The sequence below is a fragment of the Chrysochloris asiatica genome, unplaced genomic scaffold, assembly GCF_000296735.1.
Source record: "Chrysochloris asiatica unplaced genomic scaffold, ChrAsi1.0 scaffold00080, whole genome shotgun sequence".
Taxonomy (NCBI): domain Eukaryota; kingdom Metazoa; phylum Chordata; class Mammalia; order Afrosoricida; family Chrysochloridae; genus Chrysochloris; species Chrysochloris asiatica.
In genome coordinates, this window is record NW_006408598.1 from 10,678,430 (window position 1) to 10,692,472 (window position 14,043).

Consider the following 14,043-nt stretch of genomic DNA (forward strand, 5'->3'; position numbering starts at 1 on the left):
ACCCCCTCCATACACAGAGTAGACAGGGATGGGCAACTTGGACATTGGCTACCCAAAATGAGGGGGCTTCAAAAGCAAGAAGTGACTGGCTTACAAGCTTTCAAGAGGGAACCGAGATCCAGAGGACAGGGAGGAAGGTAGAATCTCCACTGATTAGCATCCAATCTGTCTGAGCAGTAGTGCTAATGAAAAGAGATGTGGATAGGTCCCTTGTGGTATAATGGTGAATAACTGTTAACAGGACTGACTCTGAGGATTGGAAATGTGAAGGTGGACATTTTGTAGCAAAAGAAGGGGAGTGATTGACTTTACAGTCCAGGAGCGTAGGTCCCTGGGACCATCAAGGAAGAAGAGTGGAGTGCGGGACCCTACCCAGAGAAGGAGTGATGTCAGAGATGGAGACAAAGACAATGACGTGGAGAGATGGAGTGGCTGGGGTCTCTAGACCCAGAAAGGGAGAGGGGATGTGTACTGATAACCGGGGGGCGGGGGGCAGGCTTGCAGGGTAAACCATTGGTTGGTTGATGATGCATGGAGGAGACTGTAACCATGGCAATGAAATGATATAAGACAGGATGAGTGTAAAGCTAATGTTCTCCCATGTAAACTATCACATAATTCACAATAAAACATTAAAAATAATGATGTATTTGAATTATGACACTGGCGAACAATACTGAGTAAATATTATGGATCACCTAAAGAATGAACAAATACATCTTGGAAAATATACAGTCAGGATACTCGTTATTAGCTGATGAGGAGAAGGATGAGACTTTGTTTCATATAGTTTGGATATTTTGTCAGGAGAGGCCAGACCCCAGAGGAAAACATATGACTGATAAAGAAGAAGGTCAGAGAAGAAGAGGAAGACCCTCAACGAGACAGATAACACACAGAGGCTACAACAATGAGCTCAGACACGGGGAAGATTGTGAGGATGGTCCAGGACTAGGCAGGGTTTCATTCTGCTAACACAAAAATTAGAACTCTTCATTGGTGTTGTTAATAGCATGAAGGACCCAGTTGTAAACATCCTGCAATTAACCTTCCCTCTATCATTCCAAAGATGTCTCCTTGCAACAATGCAGGGCTTATAGCTAATTATCATATTTACACTTTTGAAGGGAAAGATACTTACTTCCTTTTTAATTCATTGCCATTTGTTGTTAGAAATTGTCATTTGTTGTTAGATGTTAGCGTATTCTGCATTTTAACTGATTTAGATAATAATGATTTATTGTTGAATAAAATAGTAAGTTACATCCATATTTTTATATTCCACCATGAACACTACTTCATTTTCAAAGAGTTGGAAAACCCATGATTATTGAATTAGGGCCACCATGGAGAACTTAGTATCCCAGCTGGTTCATTCGCACTCCCAACACATACTGTTCTGATTCAATTAGAGCCTGTACATTCAGTTCAAGAGTGTTCTTCAAAAACCTTGTTAGTGAACTTCACATTTCTTGGAACACCAAAAATAAACTTGCATATGTGAAAGATCTGCTGACAGAATAATGAGTTCTGCCAGGATTTGCAAAAACAGAGGGAAAGTCTTATTTTCTCTCTATCGTGTAATAATTATTGAGCTATAATGTCCTGAATTCACTCATAATTAGACCCCAGCTCTGATGAGGGATATATATAGAAATATATGTGTGTGCGTGTATAATACATTTTAAATTTCCAAATCCAATTGTGTCCTGGTAATAATTAGGATGGAATGCATTGTAAAAAGCATTTTCAGCCTGCATTGAAACATCATTAGCAAAAGAACGAAAGTATACTTTTCCTTTAATATTTGAAGAAACTTACATCTTAGTTTTTTCATCCCTAGAATACTGACTCAGTAATAGGCATTAACTGAGGCAAACCGAGATGCTGCTCGATGGAAATAGAGACGACTGATGCCTTGCAGGATTCAGATGTGCAATTTAGCTTTCAATACAATTAGACACAAAATACAGATTTTTAAATTAATCTTTCAGGTCTTTGTCCATAAAAACTGGAATATGCTTTGTCACCTTTCTAAAGGGGATAGGTACTTCAGTTACCCCTCTTCATTCTGTTAGCAAAACTAAGTCCCCTGAGAAAATTCCTTACCTTAGGTTCTAGAGAAATGATTCCCCAAGACTCACGGAAAAACTATTTTCCTCCATGACTTTTTAACCACAGAGTAGGCACACAATAAATAACTATTGGATAGAGCCATGAAGATGAGGAGTGCTGTCTCATAAAATAGTCACTTGCCTCAAAGTTATGATGCTAAAACTAACCTCAGGTGAAATGAAGCTGTATCTACCATAGGATCCTCCCAAGGGCTCACGGGTTGGGACGTCAGGTTAACAGCTATGGAGGCACAAGTGAACAAGGACTGGCCAAACCTCGCAAGAAAGCAGAGTGATGTGGGCATTCAGCATCACCCATCCTTCCAACCAACCTCTCACTGTCAAAGGTTTTTTAGTTCTCTTAAATGAAGAATGCACCGAGAATGCCTTCCCACTTTCCCTCTTATTTTAACTTCAGTCAATGGTCATCAAACTCTAGACTACATTCGATCTATAGAATTGCAAGAAATTATGCATGTAAAACTGTATGGGTCACTAACCTGTGAGGAAATATCAAAGGCGATTTTGACTGCATGATGTAACTTCAAAAATCTAACCTTCACAGTAAGCTGTGATTACGCTGTATTTGCTGGATATTTGTTATGAGGTTTCCTAATTATAAATGAATAGAATTATAAGACTATTAATATCAACTAATCTAATGCTTTCTCGTTCCAAAGAAGAAACAGAAAGAGAATCATATGAAGAAATGACCCACTACACAAGGTTAAGTAGTTTATGGGATTTGTAATGGAATTATAAACTAACCCAGTCCACTGTGCTTTCTGCTAACTGTTCAAACCTAGGGTACTTCATCCTTGGGAACTGATTACCTATCACTGAATCCAGCTGGGGATTATTACAAATCCTACCCACCACTAATACACCACATTTCATCCTTATTAACTTGTCTTTCCATTTAACTTGTAATCTGATACATTATTGCCACTCTTCTGAGAATGAAAGTGAGCTCAAACAAATCTCCCAGTGTGTAATTAATGTGCTCTGAGAAGTTGTGTGCAAATTGATTCATTTACTCCCGTATCTCATTGTACTTTAGCATGGCCAAAACCCCAGATTGGCTCCAAGGGAAAATGAAGGGCACTTAACAACCCAATGAGAGCAATAGGTTCCCAAGGAGAGACCACAGCATCATAAAACAATTAATTAAGGGTGATATAAGAAAAAGGAAACTTATTTGGGCAAAAGAGAGCCGCCTAGAGGCACCGATAAGTGATTATTTCATGTATTCAATATTCAACTCCCTTCCAGCTATTCTTTTAGATTAGGAATCAAAAACTGTTTCTGTAAATCAGCAGATTGCAAAATTGTAGACTTTTCAGGACACACAATCTACTCAGCTCCACCATCGTAGAAAGAAAACAACGGGGGACAATATGAAAGTTAATGGGTATGGTGTATTTAAATACAACTTGATTTATGAAACAACTTGGTAAAGTGGATTCGGTCCAAAAGGCCATAGCTGATGACCTCTGTTCTGGATGCTGGAGACAAAAACTAGGCCCTAAGGTCTTTAGTTTTGTGGTGCTTACATTCTCTGGGAAGGCAATGGGAAAGCAGGCAGAAACAAATAAACTGTCAAGCAAAATAATTTCAGATGGCATTAAATTACACGGAGGTATCTGCTTTTAACAACGTTTTCTAATTTACGGGTTTGCAATCTGGCAACTCAACAGGATTTCAGATGGACTTGTTAAAATTTCAGATCCCAAGGCCTTATCCAGGAAAAACTTCATTTGGTGTGTCTAAAGTAGAGCTTGGGAAAATTACTTTTTAAAAAAGTTCTGCAGGTGGGAGATGGAGGCAGAGACAAAGGCAATGAGATAGCGCAACTGAGGACTCTACTCATGGGAGAGAAAGGCTGTGTGCTGACAGGCAGGAGGCTGGCTTGCAAAATGTGCCCCTTGGCTGTTTAAATGATTATGTATTCCTATGGGGTTTTGTGTACATAAGAGAGAGAGAGAGAGAGACGGAATAGAGGCAAATACTGTTAACTGGCAGCACCTGAAGAGGATTGTAATCATTGCAATGAAACAAAATACAATTGGTTGAGTGCAAAACCTATTTTCTGCCATGTAAGCTATCACTCAACTCACAATAAAGCTTTAAAAAAAAAAAAAAAAAAAACTTCAGGTGGGATCTCTGGACAAACAACCTTCATTTTTATAAGTATAGTTGAGAATAACAGGGTCGTAAGTGTTAATTTCTTAGAATAACTAGAGAAATAGTAAAGATGATTCAATGGCCTACTAATCCATTCATTTTCTTAGTATTCAAAGGTCAGTCCATAAGCATTCTAAGTCATATGGCTGTTTGGGAAACAGGTTTCAGCTCTGTAAGAAATTCATGTATCTATTATAAATTCCCTGCTAGTAGTCTTCAATGATTCCTCAGGCTGACTTCTTTTGAACAGAAGCAGTTGTTCATATCTTTATTAATGGGTAGTTCATTAGAAAATTTTGTTTTTATCAAACAGGTTTTATGGTGACAATAAAACATACATCACACAACTTTTACAAGAAATTCTAACTAATCCCGAGATACGCTGAGCAGGCTTCAAGCAAATAAACAATCTCCTTGTCACAAAAATAAACGATAGAGGAGCAGCACATGGGAATAAACTGATAAGGTATTAGGTACCTCCTGAGTTGCATCCTACCACATTTTCTGCTGACAAGTCTATTCAACTGAGAGGCTGGGACACACCTTCAACCATGACTGAAGCTGCCCAGTGAACAAGGAACACGCATTCTAAAGGGCACCTTAGCTATGTGGGTTGCTACCAAATCACAGCAAAACCTCAACCGGGTCTGTCAGATGTCATTCCCCACTAATTCCAGTGTGGATTGTTTGGACTATGTGTCAAAATTGCTGTACTGGAATTCTAGTTTAATTCTTCATGTCTCAGAATATTGATGGAAGACTTACAGACATCTGGTCAACTATTTTTGTTTTATAGATGAAATGACAGTGGTAACAACAGAGGTGGAGGGCGGTCACAGGCTGGGTGGATTTTCAGCAACAAATACATACCTGCTACTTCTTAAGTCCCTTTGATGCCTCTGTGTTTAATGCTTTTTTTATTGTGAAATATAACAAACACTCCTAGTACATAGAAATAACTGCACTGGATGATAAACATTGGAGCGCAAAGTCAGTTTGAACCGCAAGATGATGGTTCAAACCCACCAACTGCTCCTCAGAAATCCTTCCGTTACTCAGGAATGGATAACAGATGCAAACAGGAAAGAGATACTACAGAAAAGGTTGTCTGTGAATGACTAATAAGCCTATAAGAAGATGCTTGATCTCATTTGTCACGGGGAAATACAAAACCACAGTGATTTCTCCAAAAGGATAGCCTGGTATGGCACTGTAGGTTAATGCGCCAGACTGCAAAGGCATTTGACACTACAAGGTTGGTGGTTCCAGTTCACCAGCTGCTCCTAGGAACCCCTACACAGGGTCACTATGGGTCAGAACCGACTTGATGGCACTTAACAACAATAACACTGATGGAAACAATGGAACAAGTAAGACTTTACACAGTGTCTGGGGGAGCATAAATTGATGCAAGGAGTTTGAAAAACAGTTGTAAAGTACAAGTATCTTAATAAGACAGAACTAGATGCATGGCACTTAACAACACAACAACAAGATGCATGGTATTTTCAATAACCTCATATGTATGTGAGAGCTGGAGGAAGAACGTAGAAGAATTGATGCTTTTGAGTTATGGTGTTGGAGGAGAATATTGAAAGTGCCATGGACTGCCAAAAAAACCAATAGATCTGTTTTGGAAGAAGTGCAGCCAGAGTGCTCCTTGGAGGCCAGGATGGTCAGACTTTGCCTCTCATACTTCGGACATATTGTCAGGAGGGACCAGTCGCTGTAGAAGGATATCATGTTTGGTAAAATGGAGGGTCAGAGAAAAAGAGGAAGACCCCCAGTGAGACGGACTGGCCAAGTGGCAGCATTAATGGGATCAAGCGTGACAACAGTAGTGAGGTTGGCTCAGGATCGGGCAGTGTTTTTCTGCTGTAGATAAGGTCGCTATGAGTCAGTACCGACTCGATGTCACCTAACAGCAACAACAAAGATGCAGCTGAGTCCCTTCCCGAGTAGAACTGTACTGTGTAGGGTTTACAGTGGCTATTTCGGAGGTCTGATCACCAGGCCTGTCTTCTAAATGTTCCAGTATCACTTATGAAAAGACCATTATTTCCCTGCTGCTCTGCAGTGTTACCTTTGCTGGCTTTGATGGTGTGTTTATGACTGGACTTCATGCTGCTCTCTAGGGCTGTCTGTCCATCCTGTGTCACTGTCATGGTATCTTAATGATTGTAGTTTAGAAATAGATCTTTGCTGTTTTTAAAGGAAAAGAAACAAAAAACTATTTCCACATTGGTGGCAATCTCAAGAATGTCTTGGCTACTGATAATCCTTAGCATTTTCATACGCATTTTAGAACAGACTTGTCAATTTCAAATTAAATAAATAAATAAAAATCTGTTGGGATATGGATGACTTGTATTGAATAAAATTTTAATGTGAGGAGAGCTGATATATTTATGATATTAAATTTTTCAATCTATGAATAAATGCAGTTTTCCATTTAGATGTTTTAATTTCCCTGAATGTCTATTATTTTATTCATAGAAAAGTTGTTTCTATTTTTCAGACTAATTGTTAGTATTTTATTATTGTGATATTATTTTAAATGATATTGTAAAGATACATTTTACATGGTTTGCTTTTTTCTGGTATATACAAATTTAATTGAGTTTTATATTGACCTAAACTAGCTAATACAGACCTAACAAAATAAAACTAGCAGGGCACCATTCCAGTCTTTTAAATTTTGTGAAAGAATCTGTATAATATTGTCATTTCTGTCCCAAATGTTTCATTGAATTATTTTATAAAATAAGCCACCTTACCTACAATGTCAAGTTTATTAATATAAATTTCATATTGAATTCTTACAAATTTTTCTATATCTGAGAATGTATAATCCCAGTAATTAATGACCATATCTGATATTAATTACTAGATCCCTTTTTAAAATTAATCTCAACAGAGATTTATCCTTTTTACTAGTCTTTTTAAAGAACTAACATTTAGCTGCATTAATGTTTTTATTGACATGTTTGTTTTCTATATTACTGTTGTATGTTCTTTCTTTCATTGTTGTTGTTAAGTACCGTGCGGTCGGTTCCGACCCATAGTGACCCCGCACAAGGTTTCCGAGGCTGTACATCTTTACGGGAGCAGAATGCCTCATCTTTCTCCCACAGAACCACTGGTAGTTTTGAACTGCTGACCTTGAGGCTGGCAACCCGTTTTGTAACCAATTACGCTACCAGTATTCCTTTCTTTCATTATCTCCTTTCTTTGGATTTAATCTGGTCTTTTACCTTTTTTTTTTTAAACTCTTTTATATTAGTTTCCAGCCAGTCTTCTCTTGTAAAGGAGCCCTGACAGGACAATGGGTTACACATTGAACTGCTAACTGTAAGACCAGCTGTTCATATTCACCAGCTGCTCCTTGAGATAAAGACGAGATGCTCTGCTCCAGACAGTTTTAGAGCGTGGGAAAGCCTGGACAGGGTCTCTATGAGTCAGAACTAACTCAGCGGCACCCAACCGTAGACTACCACCGCCATCACCCTGCAATAAATCCATTCAAGGTTACTTGTTTTACCCACTAAACGTGACTGTTGTAGCATCCCACAACTCTTCTTGCTAATTCTACTGTCATCCCAGGTTTGTGTGTGTGTTTTTTAATTTTCATTGGGTTTTATTTTTGTCTATGATCCATGGATTTACAGAGAAGTACGCTGTTTAATTTTCAAACATTTTGGTATTTCTAGTTTCCTATTTTTTATTTCTAGGTTAATTACACTCTGAAAACAAGTATACAGAAGCAACCAGTCAATTACAGAATGTCCACCGCATGAAAGAGGCCATTTATTGACCCAAACAATAGCATGGAAATTAAATAAAAAGATGGAATTGTGAAAGAATAAAATATACTTCAAGCAAGTTTTTAATCATCTATTATGATTGTTAGTTTGATTATTTGTTCAGGTAATTGTACCATTTTTATGTATTTCAAGGCCGTGTTCCTAGGGCATATAAATTTAGGTTTTTGTATCCTCCTGTTGTATTATTTTGATGATATTTTCCTTTTTGTTTCTGGTAATGCTTATTTTTGTAAAAGATTTGTTTGTGTCTGATATTAATATACCTACTCCCAGAATCCTGGTGTGGTGCTGTGGGATAAAGCACTGGTCCACAGGTCGGTTTGAACCACAATGTTGGAGGTTCAAACTCACCAGACACTCCTTGGAAACCCTATATAGGGTAGCTCTGAGTCAGAACCAACTCAATAGCAATTAACAACAAAAGTCCTGGTGTGGCACTGTAGCATAAGCAGTGGACTACGAATCACACAGCGAGAGGTTCAAATCCACCAGCTGCTCCTAGGAAATCCTACGCAGGGTCACGATGAGTCAGAACAGCTCGACTACACTTAACAACAATAACACACTACCTTTATCTGGTTAGTGTTTATACAGAGTATCTTTTATTCTTTTACTGAATTAGGCATTTGAAAAATAATTATCTACTAATGGAAGTATTTCATGCAATAACTGATATTCATGCTTAAATACTCTCAGAATTGATTCAGTGACACTGTGAGTGGTTTTAATGATTTTATTATGTTGTGCAATTTTTTTTTGTCTGTTTTGTTTTCCTTATTTTTCTCTTTTTAAAATTATTTAGTTTTATTATTCTTTTAAAAATATTTAATATGACTTTGTACAGATCTTTTAGTGGGTACTCTTGAAATTAAAACGTGCTTTTAATCTATTATAAACCATTGTTAGTTAGAATTTTTACTTTTATCCTCTTTCCTATCAATAAAAGAATTTTAAAATATCTTCATGCAACTGCTTCTTACATGACCTATTATTAACTACTGTTATTAACATGGAGTCCTGGTGGGGTGTTGTAGGATAAGCACTGGACTGCTAACCACAAGGTTGATGGTCCAAATCCACCAGTTGCTCCTTGAAAATCCTATACAGGGTCATTATAAGTCAGAACCAACTCAGTGGCATTTAACAACATTATTAAAATGTAGTTTAACTCTATGTATATAATTTATATTTATAATTTACTTGCAATTTCATTTTATTTCTTTTCAATTTGCTAACCTTTTTCTGGGTTATAAAGAGAACTTATTTCACTGAATCTTTGCCTATAAATATCTCTTCTTTTTCTTCCTTTTAAACAGCTACTATAATTGAGTAGAGAATTCCTATCTGACTGGTCTTTTTCTTTTTACATATTGATAATATTATTTACTTGTTGTTTTTGTTTCCATTATCTTTGTTGAGAAGTCTGATAACAGTTCTTTCCTATCCAAAACATGGTCCAGAAAACAGCAGCGTATCATGTCTTCTTATGTATCTGGGTATCCCTGATTCTATTCTGAACACTGTATTTAAAATATTATTTGTAAAATAATTTGAGCACTTGTTGGTTTTACTGTTATTTAATGCCATTGAGTCAGTTCCAACTCATAGGACCCATTATAACATTTCCAAGATTCAGCTAGTGGCTTTGAGCCACCAACTCTGTGATTAGCAGTACAGTGCTTATCCTACAGTGCCCCGCCAGGACGCCACACCACTACTAGAAATGTCCTGTTGTTGTTGTTGTTGTTGTTGTTAAGGGTCATCAAGTGTGTTCTGTATAGCAGCCCTGTATAGGGTTTCCTAGGAAGGATTGGTGAGTTGGAACCACTGACCTTTTGGGTTCAAACTGATCTTGTAGTTCAGTGCATTATCTGCACTGCTCCTAGTTTGTGAGCAGCATTAGGGTCTGAAAAGCTTGAGAGCAGCCTTCTAAGATACAACTATTGATCTCTTGCCAAACTCTAAGAAGAAATAAGTCCATGGGACTAAGGGCCCACAAAAAACAGAGACTCCTCTAACCTGAGACACGAACTAGATATTGGCTGGTTACTACTATCAACTGTTCTGACCAGGGACACAATCGGATGGTTAAATGGGAGAGAAACGCAGAACAAAACTCAAATTCATTAAAACAACAAAATATAGACCAGACTCATTGGACTGATAGATATTGGAAGAACCCCCGTGACTATCACCTTAAGAGACCCTTTAACCCGGAACTGAAGCCCCTCCCAGCTACCGCCTTTCAGTCAAATAATTGTTGTCAGGTTGTTGTCAGGTGCCATCGAGTCGGAACCGACTCACAGAGACCCCATGCACAGCAGAACGAAACAATGTCTGATCCTGGGCCAACCTCACTACCTCTGCCACACTTGAGTCCATCAATGATGCCACTTGGCCAATCCATCTCATTAGGGGTCTTCCTCTTTTTCTCTGACCCTCCACCTTACCCATCCTTCTCCTCCGGACAATATGTCCAAAGTAGGAGAGACGAAGCTTAGCCATCCTGGCCTCCAAGGAGCACTCTGGCTGCACTTCTTCCAAAACAGATCAATTGGTTCTTTTGGCAGTCCATGGCACTTTCAGTATTCTCCTCCAACACCACAACTCAAAGGCATCAATTCTTCTACGATCCTCTTTATTCACTGTCCAGCTTTCGCATCCATATGAGGCTATTGAAAACACAATGGCCTGGGTCAGGCGCACCTTAGTCCTCAAGCTGACATCTCTGTTCTTCAACACTTTAAAAAGTTCCTGTGCAGCAGATTTGCCCAGTGCAATACGTCGTCTGATCTCTTGACTGCTACTTCCGCGAGTGTTGATAGTTGATCCAAGAAGAATGAAGTCCTTGACAACTTCAATGTCTTCTCCATTGATAAGAATGTTGTTTATTGGTCCAGTGGTGAGGATTTTTGTTTTCTTGATATTTAGATGTAATCCATATCGAAGGCTGTGCTCTTTGATCTTCATAAGTAAATGCTTCTGGTAATGCTTATTTTTGTAAAGGATTTGTTTGTCAAATAATAGATTGATCTATAAAATAAATAGCAACACCCATGAGGAATGTGCTCCTTAGAACAATCAAAAGTATGTTAATAGAAGACTACTGGACAAGGTTTTCCCAGAAACAAGGAGGGGCATGGGAACCAGAAGGATGGAACTGGGGCGTGGGCTGACACTTAATAGGGATGGCAGCCAATGTCAGGAGACAAACCGTGTATACATTGTTGAAAGGGAAAACAATTTGATACTTAAATTTTTATCGAAAAACAATTAAATGTTCAAAACAGAAAAGCAAAGACAACGCCTAGAAACAATCCCATAATACTGACCAACTCATTATTTTAAAAAATACTAGGGTTAAGATGAAAGGATTTAGTAGCCAGTTTATCGGCAGATTCTCTGACTACAGATAGGTCATTCGGATGTCATAAAGTACATTAACTGTTTGGGATTAAAACACATAAAACATGTCAAAATGTACACATTCATAATTATACTGAGGAGTTCTGGTGTGCCACTGTGAGTTAACGCACTGGACTGCAAGGTCAGCTGGAGCCATTAGGTTGGTGGTTCAAGCTTACCAGCCACTCCTCAGAACCCTTATACAAGGCCACTATGAGTGGGAGCCGTCATGATTGCGCTTAACAACTTGACAATTATACAAAAATTTAAAAACCACAAAACATTCTTGATCACCACTGAAAATGAAAACGCAAATATATGTATTCTCTTTCTGCCAGCATTTCACCTAAAAGTAATTAATGCTTCGAAGGACCTCTGGTAGCGTAGTGGTTACGAGTCTGGCTGCTAACCTCAAGGTCAACAGTTCTAAACTACCAGCTGTTCCACGAGAGAAAGATGAGTCTTTCTGCAACAAAAAAGATTTACAGCCTTGGAAACCCTGTGCAGGGTCGCTATGGGTCAGAACCGACTCCACAGCACAAAACCACCACCACCACGAATCAGTGCTTTGAGTGAGACCTTTTACTAATCAGAGAACTCCAGGTGTTTAATATATATATAAATGATAGAATTAGTGGGTACCAGTGGTGAGAAGGTTAGGAAAGGGAGGGATTTTGCTTACGGGACATTGGTCGTGGTGGTAGGGATGGTGGTGGTGTGCAACAGAGTCAGTTCTGACTCACAGCGATCATGTATAGGGTTTCCAAAGCTGTAAATCTTTACAGGAGCAGAAAGTCTCATTTTCCTCCTGATGAGCGCCTGGTAGATTACAACTGCTGACCTTGGGTTAGTGGCCCAACACACAATTTACTAAGCTGCCAGGGTTCCTAGGGGGCATTAAGATTATGTTAATGGTGATGGAATCTTTTGAAAAGGTTAGAGAAACTGGTTACACTGCTCAAAGAATGTAATCAATGTTACTGAATTTTACATGTAGAAATTGTTAGATGGCATGTTTTGCTGTATATATTTTTATCATAATAAAACTTTTAAATTCAATATGAAACCAAGAAGAAAGTCGCACTCAAAGCTAAGACATTAATAAACACTGCTGGGGGGACAGAAATAATGCATCTATCTCATAAACTTGTACAATATTTATTTACAAAATGTGATCCTAGTTTTACTAATACACTATACTTGAAAATCTTGTCCAAAAATATTGGAAAATAATATAATTAGAAGCAGCCTGTCAATCTCTGCTTTTCCTCATCCTTATATTTTACAACTGGATCACTGGATTTCCGCATAAGTTGGTAATTTAGTTCTTAACAGGTATTTAACAGAATTAATACCCCAAAACTAGAGGAGAACCACTCAAGGGCCCCTCTGAAATCAATAAAAACACAAGTAGTAAATTGGAATGAACATAAATTATGTATTGAAAGACTTTTGCTGTTAGACTTTGAATTTAAACTCAGACTGTTAGTACTATGTCCAAGGTATGTGAAATCCAGCCACTCCTACGAACTTAACCAAGAGGTAGAATGTTGACGTTGTTAGTCTTACAAAGCACGTATGTGAACACCCATTTGATGGGCTAATAGCAGCTAACTCAATAGCACTTAGAAACAACAGCTCATATTTGGGAAGGAAGGTGAAAGACAGAGATTGGTGTCTTTTATGAAACTTCCCACTTTTATTTTTTACAAACTACTTTTCTATAATATGTTTAAAAAAAAAATTACACTCTTTTTTACAAGGTTAAGTTTGTTGCTGCGTGCTGCCAAGTTCATTCCAACTCATACTGATCTCATGTGATCAAGGTGAACTGCCCTACGTGGTCTCCTCTACTGTAATCTTTATGGAAATACAGCTCTTTTCACCTGTAGAACCACTGGTGGGGATGAGCCACAGACTTTTATGGTTAACAGTCAAGTGCCTAACTATCACACTACCATGGATGGTTAAAGATAAGACGAAACCAAAAACGTAAGCGACTGCTACCAAGTCCATTCTGATTCATATTAGAATGGCCCCATAAGGTTTTAAAGACAATCTTTAAGGAAGCCAACAGACACCTCTTTTCTCCCACAGAGGCTGATGGGTTCAAATTACTGACCTGTCAGTTAACAACAGAGCTTGTTAAGCACTGCCCTACCAGGGCTTCATTAGTTAGGACTGTTGTTATTAAGTGCCCTTGAGTTGGTTCTGACTCACAGCAACCATGGAGAGGGTTTCCAAGGAGCAGCTGCTGGGTTTGAACCTCTGAACTTGTGACTAGCAGTGCAGTACTTAGCCTACAGTGTCACACCACACCAGGTAGGTTTCTTCTTGTTGTTAATTACCATTGAGCTGGTTCCAAGTCACCTGTGTAGAACTTCTGAGGAATGGTGAGTTTGAACACTGACCTTGTGGTTCAAACTGACCTTGCAATCCAGTGCTTTAACCTCTAGCACCATACCAGGACTCTTAGTGAGGTATAAGTCATAGTATATTAAATTTCACCTGTTTTA

At 38.4% G+C, this 14,043-nt stretch overlaps 1 protein-coding gene across 1 annotated transcript in view; it reads right to left on the reverse strand.

The window, feature by feature from the left end:
* FAM19A1 (family with sequence similarity 19 (chemokine (C-C motif)-like), member A1) overlaps window positions 1–14,043 on the reverse strand; it is a 926,788-nt gene that overhangs the window by 766,607 nt on the left and 146,138 nt on the right. The gene's annotated exons all lie outside the window — the stretch shown is intronic.